This window comes from Brachycentrus maculatus, unplaced genomic scaffold (genome assembly GCF_059751285.1).
Source record: "Brachycentrus maculatus isolate JH-2025_06_01 unplaced genomic scaffold, ASM5975128v1 h1tg000348l, whole genome shotgun sequence".
NCBI lineage: Eukaryota > Metazoa > Arthropoda > Insecta > Trichoptera > Brachycentridae > Brachycentrus > Brachycentrus maculatus.
In genome coordinates, this window is record NW_028281097.1 from 220,001 (window position 1) to 234,940 (window position 14,940).

A 14,940-nucleotide genomic window follows, 5' to 3' on the forward strand; every position below is an offset into this window, starting at 1 on the left:
CACAAAAAATAACTTTTCATTATTAAAACATTTTGAGTGTGTCCAAATATTTGGTTTTCTCCATTTAGGAGTTTTTTTTGACATCTCAGCATAGGTGAAAAAGAATTTGGAAATCCGGGTGGTCACAGGGGTTATGATCTGGCATAAGCTGGTTAAATGATCACTGTACATAGGTGTAATATTCACCATTTTAGCCATAATTGTCAACCACACATCTCAATTTTTTGGAACTCCTAGATATGTTATATCATGAATGAATTAAAGTCCAAGTGGAATAATTTTATTATATATTATTTTATTATTATTTATTGGAATTGTCTATTGCATGTTATTTATAAAAACTAATAATTAAAAAAAAATCATAATAAAAAATATTTTATTAACATGTAAATATTTCGGATCAACACAGTCCATGCTAAAGAGCCGTAATACATATAATAAATCGAAAAATGTAAAAAAAAATGTTTCTTTGAAAAAAAAAATCTCATGACGCTGTATATATTATATGACCTCACAATAGCCATCAATGTTGCACTGAGATTTTTTTTAGAAAACAGAGACTCTTTTTAGATGTATGCAAGAACCGATCCCCGGATTAATTTGACATATTGTGAAACGCCGGAAAGCATGATTTTCAATTAAAGGCAGCTTTTAATTAGTTCAGTTTCTTTACTACTCAAACTCGGACGCTGCAGATATCCCACTCGTTGATTTATCGATTCAGCATAGCACTATGTCATCTTGGTCGTAAAATTTACTAGTTCTTATCAATATGCGTTATGTTTTCATGACCCACGAGTATATTGTTGAAAAGCCCACTAAACCTGAAGTCCGCATTTATTGATGTCGGCTGAATTTCACAGATTTTCACAGCCGTTCACATTGTGATGCGTTTTTCAGAAACGACAGGAAGCAGAGATAGTATTTCACTGCACAATAATCCATCAAAACTCCATCAGTGATTATGTTAGCTTTTCATCGTTTTCAATGAGATTTTAAAAAAATTATATACGAGGTTTTTTCAGAAAACAGAAATGCTTAAAATATTTTTTGTGACTCACTCCAGACTGATTGAGTTACCATACAGTATGTCATGTATTTAAGATTTTTTTAAATAACATACTTACTAACTTACATCACGCCGCTTTACCACAGGGGTAGGCAGAGAGAATCGAACGCCACACCAATCTGTCTTTGCAAACATTCTTCACCTCTTCCACATTCATGCATCTCCTCATACATACCCGACAATTATAGTCAAAGTCTCTACTTTTGGAGGTTTGTCCGTAGGATAGTAAGGATAGGGAAAGCAAATATGAAACATACACCACAAATACCCAGACCAATTTTAAATAAATATTTTTTAAATTCATGTTTCTATTGGCGGGAATCGAACCCGTGACGCTAGTTTCGCATCCGAGCGTCTACCCAACTACGCCAACTACGGCACCTGTCTTAGCCAAGTGAATTAAGTCGTTTATCATTTATTTTAAGAAAGTGAAACCGAAAAACATTTACAGGTTTCACTTTTAAAATTTTTTTGGTTATTAAACGTAAAAGAATCGGCGTTTTTATTTTTGCTTCATTATCAGGAGTATATTTGTAAAATTCTAAATAAGTCATATGTTATATAAACGGATCCTCGTATGTATACAATATGTTTTTTTTTTACTTTCCAGCGTGATATTATTCTGCTCGCTTCATATTCAATGCTCCTTTGACACGATAGAGCCTGTATACAGTCCTTTGATACTTTATGCAGAATCAGTCACTCTGTAAATATTGGTAAGGGGAGACCACTAACACACCCTCGCACGTGACACAGACGGTACCTCTAGCTCGGTAAACTCGGGCAGAAATGCATTCTGATACTGTGCACCGAGCCTCTAACTCCTCCGGGCGTATTTCTGGGTTCCTTGTCCTAGTGCAAGCCCAGTTGTTTGTTCGTTTTCATTTTGGTTTGGCTGACAACACGTACACTAGTGACCGCAAGTTTCGTCGACAAATACGACTGCTAAGCATTTCAATATTCCTTTTAAAGTACCTCGAATACAACTGTGATCGTTACATACGAAAGGGTTTTCATGTCAAATATCTTATATTTACGTGAAAATCTGGCAATCAGTTGTTAAAATATTACAATAAAATATTATCAATAAATACCTTCAATGAAAATTGAGCATTTGAGCATATGAGTAACTATTATATGTTATAATAGTACTTTTTAACAAGAAAACTCTCAAATAATCATCGTTAACACACTTTATGAAAGCAAACAAAGAACCATAAGATCAAAAACCCAGTATCGCATTAAACAAAATCATACGTGTGCCACGTGTGATCTAATGGACTTGTGTTTTTTTGCAATTCAGTTATATAACTTCCCTAAATTATCCGTAAATTAATAGTAATTAAATAACGAAACTATGTTGAAAAGAGATATAAATAATAATATAACGGAGGAGAGTAAATTTGAAATAAATCGTATTATACTCCCATGTCATCTATGATTGAATGACACTTAATAGACAAATAACTCGCAAATATCATAATCAACATAAAATTGTAAAATGTACTCTCGGCACGGTAAAACCCAATGTGGACCCATTTTTGTAAATTTAAACTGTGAATATGAACCTGATGTCTTGCAAAAGAGACAAGCTGGTTTAAGGATCTCGAAAGGAAACGATGTTAATGATTATGAATTCATAAACAAATAAATAATTGTCAATCAAAAATACGCCCGTTCAATGAATTCCTACATATGTAGGAATCCATTTGTCACGTAGTGTTGGCAAAAATATATTTTGTTGTTTTAGGTAGGGATTCATGGCGAAAATTTATTATTTAAATCAACATTCATATTACAACATGAATATTCATGTGAATTTGCATTTATTTAAAAAGTGTTCAATATCAAGAGTATTGTTTACCAAAAAACATAAATTAAAAAGTTAATTTCACTAAAGGATTTAAAGCTTTTTAAAATTGATGGTTGGTTTTCATGCAACGCCACACAATGTTTAAACTAAACTTTAAAAATTTTCGCCTTTCGCCATTAAGGCACGATGATTGAATACCATTTAGCGATTTATTAGCAGGTAAGCCTAAAAGAACTAGGGGAGTCGAATGCAACAGTTCGGTAACTGATGTTAATTTTTTAACCTGTTCGTGTATCGATAACATAACATAATAAAAATAATAATAAATTATGATACTTTATAAAGCGCCATTTTCGTAAAACACTACCTCACGGGCGCTTCTTAACTTACCTACCTTACTTACTTTTCTAATGTTAATGAGCAATGCAGTTTTTTAATCATGTTTATAATCGACATCGCACAAGGCTAATCCCTCTTAAAAACAGGCCACAAGGCCTACACTAAGAAGAAGATATGTAGAAAGGTTTGGGATAAGTGACTGTTAAATACTTGAGCTGTCGCGTTAAAGCGTTGGATCGGATATGAGATTGGGACCTCTTCATCTTACGACACTACGGTCTGACCGCATCTCACTCGTAGCGGGTGAGACTTTTACTTCCTATTAACATCCTGCCTGCCAGAATTAATATGAATATGATCATGGCAATATTTCGAGTGTGTCCAGATTTTTATTCACAAATATACTGGATTTGTTCCACTTTTGCAGGAGTTATTTGTATTATATTATATTTGATTATTATTGATATCTCAACACAGATATAGAAGAATGTGGAAATCTGAGCATTTAGAGGACTTACGTCTGCTAGTATGTGAAATAACTCGGGAAGAGTCATACAATTAATAAAGGCTTCTGCTAATAAAAACTTACTTATTTCGACCAGTCGCCGACAAAGTGACATTCACTAGATCTTTTCAATTGAATCATAAATATCACGTAACAAAAATGGTGAATATTACACAAATTATTTATAAACACATGTAAATATACATATAAAAAAATATATATACATACATATTTATATATATATATATATATATATATATATATATATATATATATATATATATATATATATACATATATATATATATATATATATATATATATATATATATATATATATAATATTCCGCCTCCATAGTGTAATGGTCAGCACGCTTGGCTACCATTCTGGAGGTCCCGGGTTCGATTCCCAGGAGGGGTGGAATAAATATAAGTGATTTTTTTCACTCTAATATTTATTCAATATCACCCTGGACTGGTACCTGAAGCGGAGGGTTGATCACCTTTCCTTCATGTGTTAACAACGATCAAGATAACACTGCGTTTATATGCAGTACCCTATGCACCACTGGGGTGTGGATAAGGGTTTGAAGAAGAATATGTTTATAAATTTACAAATGTATTTATATGTATATATGTGTTACAGCACAAATGTGTGGATGAGGCAGACCGTTTGTATAGATTTTGATCTTAATTAACATTGAATTCCATTTAACAAATGAAGGCTTAAACTCAAACCAGTGGGATATCGATAGTACAATACATTCCCTCGGGCATCATTATCCACCAACAATACTAAACTTACCAGCAAACAACGAACTCTAAGTATAAACGTACATAGTATACATTGTTCCTAACAAGGCATTATTTGATGTTTACTCGATTCTGAAAAGTGGACAATAAACTCGAAAATAACGTTGAACGATAAACGAGAATTAATTTTTCAAATCAAATAACATACAAAGGAAAATAAATATTTTGGTATTGACATTTTCAAAGATTTTTCGTTTGATTTTAGTTTTGAATCCCATTTTCAAATTGTAATTTGAACCATAATTATGCTAGGTCACTTTCCTTTGATATAAGTGTATTACACTCGTATTTCTAATACACATCTACACTGTATTAAGTAGCTTTTACACTGTTAGATATGATTGTTTCAATCAGATCTATTTGCGTGTTTGAAATCATCCTGTAATTGGATTGTTTTATTTTTAATCCTTTAAAAAAATAAAGATAAAAAATGTAAAAATTTATTTTAAATTATTGTTTTTTTTTCAGATATTCTGCTCTACCAACCGAATTGTTGAAGATTCGTTTTGACTACTGGTGAGTTATTTAAATATTCAACCATTTAAAAGCCAAACCATAAAAAAACTTTTGTTTTTGACCTATCTACGTATGTTGGTATTTATGTTTTTTTTTTTAATTATATGTATACATTATCATGAAGCCATAAAGCTTTGAGTTTAAATTATGTTAAAAAGTTCCTTATTCCAAATTTTCTTCCTAATATTTATGAAGAATATCGAGATGTAGAACCAAATGTTTTTCCTTTTTTTATTCAGCTTTTTGATACAAGAAACCATAGGTGATTAGTAATGTTGCAAATAATCTATGTCAATTTATATTCATGCATTGCAATTTGACTATATCTGATCCAATTGAATCCACAGATGAATACGGAATTCAGTAGAATTCCATATTCATCTGTGCTATACTCATCTGATGAATATTGTTTCCAAATCATCTAGTACAATACGGTGTTTGATTATCGTGTGTCCGCATATAACCTGAATACGATGTGTTCCGCGAATCTGTGCCGGCAGCATCACAATGCGCCCGAACAAAGGAATTCAGTAAAGCGGTATATGGAACCCCTGCAGTCTACAGCCTCTTAAATTCACAGACGGGGATGTTTTGTCAACAGTATAAACATAGCACTTGACTAACCACGCTACACACACCTGCGATAAAACTGAATCGCAAATGCGGGTTTTATGCATTTACTTTCCTATTCACGTTTTATTATAACCCTGAGAAACCTGTAATGCAATATCTATGATTATTTCAATATTTAGTGAAAAATTCTGTTTATGATTTTCTATTAATTTACCTAAATTATCAATAAATTGTTTTAGTCTTTTTACTATTTGGAAACTCTTATACACATAATTTGAATACTATTAAGTGTTTCGGCTATGGCATACGAGTATTATCGTTTTTCTTTTACAAAAAATCTTATCCACGTATTCTTTCACAGATGTTAAAAGTTTTGTTATCAAAATTACCAACTTATCCAACTACTGTATTTTTCTCATAATTTCCATTAATTTTATATAAATATTAGAACACGCACAAAATTATTAAATAGATTTTAATATTGACAGATTAACCCTTGCAACGAAAATTCAATATCAAAATAATGAGGTTTAAAAAAATACAATGAAGGGCAAATTAACAGCTCAAAGACGCGTTACATAATAGGGAAATATTATTGATAAATGAAGAAGGTTTTCTTTTTTTTACTTTAACGTAAATAAAATATAAATCCAATTGCACAAAACTATAATTATCATTTTTTGTCGTAAATTGACATGTATACTCACAGTAATAAGACTATACATAAAGTCGAATTGTTTAGTTAATTGAAATATGTAGATATTATTTTTTTACATCATATCAAAGATGAAGAAGAATATGGAAGTCTGGGCATTTACGGGGCTGACGACCGTCATAGGCTGGTTTAAGTGATCACTTTACACACGTGTAACATTCACCAATTCTACCCATTATTGACAACCACACTACTCAAATTCTTGGAAGTTCTATATATATGAACTAATTTTGAAACATTGTTCTTGAATCACTAGAACATCACTAGAGACATCTTTTGGTGAGGTGAAAAGAAGCTTTTTATTTAGCAGAAACTCTTTTATTAGTATGTGAGGTCCGAATCCTAGATTATAATTACACACATGAGAAACAAAAAAAGTGTTCTGTAATTGGAGATAATCCAGTTTTTGTGAACAAGTATTTGGACATACTAAAAATGTTGTAAAGAAATATTTTGACTTTAAAAAATCAGACTCAAATGAAGTAAAAAATTGTATTCTACTTCTGGAAAAATTTCCATGGGGTTTTATGATTCTGTTATTTTCATGTGATCTTTTGATGTCGGAATTGAGTATAAATATGTATAAAATGGGCTTACCAGTAGGTGTACCTGCACTTCACATGCGGTAATATTGTTCCCCCGGATATACTCGTACCGCGGAGCACTCATATGAAGCACTCGTATGGAGTATGTTCTGTGTTCTATAGGTATAATACATCTCCGGTTTTAGGTTCATCTTTATGGCCACAATACGTCTTGCTTTCTTGACGTTTATAAAATGTTTCTGTCCCATTACCTTTGCGTTTCTTCATAAATCACACACAAGGAGGTTCTTTATACCTTCCATATCCATCAGTTTCTTTTGCGTTTTTCGTATATCTTCCGTTGAAAAGGAGACATCAATTCTGATAGATAAAAAAATGAAAACGCTCAAACATCGGTTACCTACAATACTGTGAAATGTGATAAAAATAAACCATTTTTCTGAAAATAACATTATTGACGAGTTAGCGATTTGAAAAAAAATATATTTTAAAGTACTACTACTACTACTACAACCATCACGCCGTTTCTCCGCAGGGGTAGGCAGAGAGGATGGAACTCCACACTCTTCTGTCATGACATACACTCCTTGCCTCCTTCACATCCATACATCTAGTCATACATGCCCTCCGATTACGCAGACTTTTGACACCGCCAGATTTTAGGTTCTGGTTGATCTGAACGTGCCAAGTCTTTTTCGGTCGTCCTCCTTCTGTTTTCCCTCTCACATTTACCACATATATTTTCTTAGTCATTCTCTGGTTACCCATTCGCTCCACACGTCCATACCACATTTTAAAGTAGATAATCAAAAATATATAATAAGTGTTTTAGAACACTTTTTTTTCTTCTCTGCGTTAGGTATTTGATATTTATCCGCCTCCATATTTGGCTGCCGTGCTAAAGGTTTCGGATTCGATTTCAAGGGGGTCTAATTTAAAATGAGTGTTTTTTTCATTTTTATATTTATTTCATTCTGGTACCTGAAGCGCAAGACTGATCACCTTGCCTTCGTATATTAAACAATCAAATTAACATTAAATTACTTTGATGTAGTTCCCTATACACCATTGGGTTCGGATAAGAGTCAGTAGTAGATATTGACAAAAGCAAGCAGAGAATTCGCAATTATATAAATGTGCATATAAATGATAATATTTATTGACTTCTGCTTTTAAGCACAACTAACGTTAGGTTTAATAAAAAAAATGATTAATCCTTTCGTCCAACTAAATGTCAGTACAAGGACGTTTTAAGATTTCGTAATTCTATACTTGTAGCACTAACTTTATGAATTTTCCTTAACAACTTAATAATTTCTAACGTATTCTCTCCCTTATGAAAAAAAACCTTCAATGAAATACAAAAATCCACCCCTTTTAAGGTTTATAACGCCATTCATTAAAATTTATACTAAAATTATAACCTGAATTTTGGCGAAGGATTTATAACAGTTTAGTTCATAACGCGACGAATTTAAAAACATTTTAGTTTTATAAGTATCAAACTCTGGTTACGGGACTGACGATCGGTCTAATGATCGGGAACACTTACTGACCGCATAATTAATTTCCAATGCTTTTAAGTGATAACAATCTCTTCCGCTAAAAGGCTTTTACATTCTTTTGTTTGCAAATCAATTGAGTTAGTGTTTACTTTATATAATTCAATTTGAAATATGAAATTGTTTTACACAAAAACATCGGCGAAATATTGATATTTTCTTCTTTTTCTTCTTCTTCTTCTTTTTATATATCCGAGGGATCTGCTTGTGCCTCCGCATGTCGCTCTTGTTGGGATGTTGACTCTTAGCTGTCTTTCCATCTTTTCGGAGGTCTGCTTGGGGGTCTGCGTTCTTCAGGGTTACCTTGAAGAGCGATACGTGGAAGTCTGTCTTCTGACATTCTGTTTATATGTTCATTACAGTATCGCTTTCGTATTCGTCTCCACCTCACGATATCCTTCATCTTACACATGCTCCGGATGTTGGTATTTCTTACTCGGTCTATTATACTGATATTTTCAATAAGAGAAAAGTGTTGGTACTAGTCACAACTTTCCACGAAAATATGTATTTATTTTTGTCTTGATATTTTCCTCATTAGGCGAATTTTAATCTAAAACAACTTGCAGTACTGATACACGATTATTGGGTCTTTTCTACAAAAGTCAACGAAAAATTCACAATATTTTTTAAATGTATTTAAAATTTCTAATAGTAAAACGATTTTAATTAAATATTGGTCAGAGGAAATATTGGTACAGGGAAAAGAGCTCTAAAATAATCTAAATGGCGTTTGTGCACTACACGGAATTTTAGCGTCCGACACTTCAGTTAGCCCGATGAAACGACGATTGGCTTGGATTGGCTTGTGCTTTTGTCCATTTTTCTTTAGATCGGTGCGTGAACACGTTGTGCGTAAATTTGATCACGCTAAACTGTCGTAGTCGCTTTTTTTTCAAAACCGGACTGCCGAACGGTAAAATTCCGGGTAGTACACAAGCCCCCTTACAGTGAAATCGAAATTTAAACGATCGAAAGCCTTTGTTATATATTCTCTCTATAGAGAATAATTAATATGTTGTATTTTTTTCTTCTACACTTACTGTCGAAGAAAATTTTGTTGAAAATAACCAATCTGTTTGCGTCTATATCGATTTAAAAAACATAAGTTAGAGAGAGATGGTTATTTATTTAAAAAAAATTCAATAGATTGCGGTAATATACAGAAGGTGAGGTTCTAGTAGTCGCTTCTTTGTATGAGCTTTTCGTTACAAGGAACAACTTTTAACAGTAACACTGTGCCTTATATTGACCACAAAAAGGATAAATTTGATAAATTTTTACAAGATGCGATTATTGGTAACCTAATACGCGTCCAAATAAAAGAAAATAAGCTGCTTATAACGTAATAAATTGAAACCTGATCTTTACCTCAATATTGACCCTTCGTGGGCACTTTTTTATGAAAACCCCTGAAATATTATTCATCTATAAATTTTATATATAGTATGTCAAATAATTCGCATGAAAACCCGTTTTTTATGCCTGCTGTAAATATATTTTATCCCGAATATTACTGGAGTATAATATATGCTGTATTATGATCACATATTCGAAACCATACTACAATATATTTTTAGGGTCAATGAATATATTTAGAAATATATTCAACAATTTTGGTAATATGCAATAATAAAAAACAGGGGTATTTTCCACCCAATCATACTGAGGGTTAACACGTTTCTGATGTTTATTATTATCTAGGTATATAAATAAAAGCGTAAGTGTTGGAAAATTTTACACAACGTTAGATTCAACTAAGCGTATTTTTTTACATGTGATTAAGGACCTGTTTTGTATTTTTACTAAGGACATATAAATTTAAAATGAAAAAACACTTTTTACCACTTGAGTTTATTTTATGACGACTAGTTTCGGAAGCTATGCTTTCATATTCAGGTCTAAATGTAAACTTATTGTATAATAGAAAGTGAGTTAATTAAAGTCCACGTGTATTGTATGTAAGTATTTCGGCTCAACACAGGCCATGCCTAAAGAGTCGTAATACATATAGTTTAAAAAATGTATGTTTATATGAAATAAATAAATAAAAAATAAAATAAAAATTATGTTTTCATTTAAGATGAAGATGGAAGCATAGCTTGCGAAACTGGTCGTCATAAAATAAACTCGATTGGTAAAAAAACAAGTGTTTTATGTATAAAATTTCATCATGTCTAACCACAAAGTCAATGCCGAAACAATTAATAAATCAGGGACATATAATGTTTTATTCAAACATTTTAATTATTTTTTTTCACTACAATCAATCTTTTGAACGTAATTGCAACACACTCATGGTGTTCTAAACATTGACAATGGTGGACAGCCCGTTTTTTAACAGCTACAGTCATTTGACATTTTCAGTGTTTTCAATTGCATTGTTGTTTCATTTTTTAATATCTTTAATTTAAGTTTTACTTGTTGAATACTACTATTTCTCAAAATCCATTGTGACACGTGTTTCGATGCATTCCGTATCATTTTCGAAAATTATACAAAATGCATCGAAATACGTGTCACGATAAATTTTAAGAAATAGTGGTATTTACCAATTTAAACTTAAGTTAAAAATCGACAGATACTACCACAAAGTGACTGTATTTATTTATTTTTTGGGTCATATTTATATAAAGAACATCGAAGAATTTGAGTAGTGTGGTTATCAATAATGGGTAGATTGGTGAATGTTACACATGTCGCTCACTCCTTTCAAGAACGTCATAAATCAAAAACTTGATTTTTCAGGAGAACGTTTTCAAAGTTTAAAAATATAATGCAATGTATTAAAAATAAATATCAAGCCACTTATTAAACTTTTTACTGTGCAACAGATCTTTTGAGATGAAACCTGAAGGTTTTTTCTCCATTTGAAAAATATTTATTAAATTTAGAAAAAATAATTAAACAATACATTTTCTTCAAAATGCAAAAACAACACTTTCTGACCTGTAGCGGGTAATTATTATGTTTAAAATATGCCACTTTTGCTGGGATATAGTACATTTTCTGGGCTTTCCGAAAACACGCACAACTGAAAATTGACGAATTTTGATTTATGACGTTCTTGAAAGGAGTGAGCGATGTGTAAACTGTCGTCAGCCCCGTAAACGCCCAGACTTCCATATTCTTCTTCTTAATTTTTGATGAGATGTCATAAAATAAAAATATACCCTATTTACACCACCGATCATCGTTAAGTAAAAAAAAACCTTAAACATTTATAACCATTCGCGCAAAATCACACTAAATAAGCCAAAAGCCTATTCCGACTGTATAATTCTTTTCCACAGTCATGACAAAAGTTGATAAATATGTCTCACATCGATCTTCATAAACATATCCCCTCGCCTATTGTGCTGCAAGATAAATGCTTTCCCCTTATCAAACCGTAATGTACTCAGACGTATTCACCAAAACTCCTATATTTCCAAATGTCGAACTTTCTTGAATACCATAAAAAAAAACTAACTAACCATCACACCGCTTCCCCGCAGGGGTAGGCAGAGAGAATAGAACGCCACACCACTTTGTCTTTGCAAACATTCTTCGCCTCTTCCACGTTCATGCATCTCCTCATACATACCCGCCGATTGGTACGACTCCTAACCTGACTACTTTCAAGTATTTGGCATACCTGATCGTGCCATGTTTTTCTCGGTCTTAATTACATTCGCCTCATAAATTTGTTTTACCGTTCTTTCCTTACACATTCGTTCTATACGTCCAAACCATCTCAACACACTTTTCTTAATTTTATCGATAATTCTTATCTCAGCTTTGCATTCCTTCCTTATTTCACTATTCGAACATCTATCATTAATCGTTTTGTCGCACATTCTTCTATAATACCATATTCTATGGTATAATTCTTGAATACCATATATCTCGCATATTTAGCAATTTTCTATTCCTTGTATCACTAACGTGACCCAACTAATAAAAAAATAATAACACTTTTACCTAAGATTACCGCTTGTATAGTGTAGTGGTTTACGTATTTAGCTACCATACTGGAGGTCCCGGGTTCGATCCCCAAGGGTTAGGAATAATTAAGTGTTTTTTCATACTAATATTTATTCCACCTCCGTGATATAGTGATAAGCGTATTTAGCTATCTTACTGGAGGTCCCGGGTTCAATTTCAAGGGAGGGGGGGTGAAAATAAATATTAGTGATTTTACACTCTAATATTTATTTAATATTACCTGAAGAGCAGGAGTGATCACCTTACCTTCATCTGTTAACGACTAAGATAAAATTTCGTCAAAACGGTGCAGTGCCCTATGCACCATTGGGTGCGGAAAAGTGTTAGAAGGAGAAGAAGAAGAATAATATTTTCCCATTTTTTTTATATATATATTTTTTTAATATTTCTTAAGTTAGCTTATATTACAACCAATGTAAACTATTTTTTACACTTAATTTACTACATATACATATATATATATATTTACATTTCCTTACAGTACACAAAACATTTCTTTTTAAAATCTTTCAGACTCTTTTCATTCTTCATACATTCAGGCATTTCATCATACATTTTCCAACCCATCATCAAACATTAAACAATTTTGCGACTCTGTTTTTATTCACAAATCAACTTTATCGAAAAATTTTTTGATCGTTTTATCGATCAACGATCAACCTAATATTGCATCAATCTATTGTAACCCAACACACCATCGGGTGCGGATAAGTATCAGTAGTAGTGAGACAGTGAAGCGAAGATTGCCAGTAAAAGAAGTAGCCGAACCCTCTTCTAGTGGAACGGAAGGACTGTTGAAGACAGTCAACAGTCCGGCTTCTCTTGAGGAGTTTTACGTGGTTTCCTCTCAGCAATGTACAAATGCTGAGAAGTTCCTGATTGTCCCACACTAGACTATCCCTCCTTTCATCAACACAGATTAAAACAAAACATTTTTATTTTATTTTAAATTTTAGTGTTACTTAGTAAAGACTATGATTTCTTAAAATCTATTGGGACACTTGTTTCGATGCATTTCGCATCATTTTCAAACACCGTATGAAAATGATGCGAAATACGGTGCGAAATAGATCAAAAAATCGGCGGGTATGTATGAGGCGATACATGAATGTAGAAGAGCTGAAGATTGTTTGCAAAGACAGATTCGCATGGCGTTCTATTTTCTCTACCTACCTCTGCGGAGAAGCAGCGGTTAGTTAATTAGTTAGTTATAAGATATATTGTGCTTTTTAAATGCAAACAACAAAAAGTCTATTTTTTTTCTGTAAAATGATTGGATGGGTAATAAGGATAAGGTTGGGTAAGGTTCGGTGTACATGTTCTTACACAAAAAAAACACACTTATATTTTACAATCTGAAAACGTCACGTTTCAGCTTGTCTGGAATGCTATAGGTACGTACATACAATTTCAGCGACACATACGAGCACATAATACTGTCTTCACTAAGCGCTTAGCTAGAGAAACGTTGTTAACATATATGAAGTACATCGGATAGAAATTTAAATGATTTGGTTGTTATTCCTGAGGCATGTGCTAATAAGACATGTTATCTAGGATGATCTCGATTTAATAATATTAATATCGGGCTATCCTTCAAGGGTAGGGAAGGAAGTTTAAGATTCTCATCAGAGCATCTCATCTTATTACGTCACTCACAAAAACACGGTCTTCAAAATCCAATTTTTTCACTCATGTGTATTTATAAAAAATATATTTTACTGCTCAATATCTTAATTAAGTTATTTACTGGTAAAAACATATGTGAAAGGCGTTTTCAATTATGACAGGAAAAGACTTGTTTTTTTTAAACCCGCATTTTTACCCGTAATGGCAGTGCCAACTTTTGAGCGTAGTAGCACCTCATGCAGTACTAATTTTTGCTTATAGTGGACGGCGTGGTTTTTCAATTTTTTAATAATTTTCAATGTTTTCGATTGCATTGTTGCTCCATAGATTTTGCTATTTCTTTACTGCAGTATTGTGAAATTAATCATTTTAGAAAAGTGTACTTAAAAAAATCTTTAGCCAGTCTAAGCCACAGCAATTCTTGGTTGGGTTGAGCTAGTTATCTAATAAAATATATGAACGTAATTTTTCAGAGCTACTATCGAAAGTCAATCCAATATTTTAGTGAAATATTATTGTGTATTTCACTAAAACAATTTTATTTTTTATTATGTTATACATTTCACATCACACTATGTCAATAACCCAGTACCTTATAAAATTATAAATATTATAATAGTAAAAAATCCAGAAGGCAAATAGGTTGTATGAGATTTATCCCAAAAACAATTATGTAACACATATTTTATTTATTAAATAAATAAAAATTACCTACTCTTTATTAAAGACAAATAGCATAAAATAAATATCATAGCATAAAATACCTCATTATTTTATACAAAATATAAATGGATATTATTCGCAAGCTGTAGGAAAAGATCGAATATGTTTTTATTAAAATGTCTAAAGTTTTGTTAATGTTATGTAGTATCTT

At 32.1% G+C, this 14,940-nt stretch overlaps 1 protein-coding gene across 2 annotated transcripts in view; it reads left to right on the forward strand.

Annotated features, from left to right (window-relative positions):
- Positions 1-14,940, forward strand: part of Rbfox1 (RNA-binding Fox protein 1) — a 444,416-nt gene that overhangs the window by 140,793 nt on the left and 288,683 nt on the right. For both annotated transcript variants that reach the window (XM_088269368.1, XM_088269369.1), the window contains exon 3: positions 5,008-5,055. The gene's annotated coding sequence lies outside the window, so the exon portion shown is untranslated. The remainder of the gene's footprint in view (positions 1-5,007; positions 5,056-14,940) is intronic.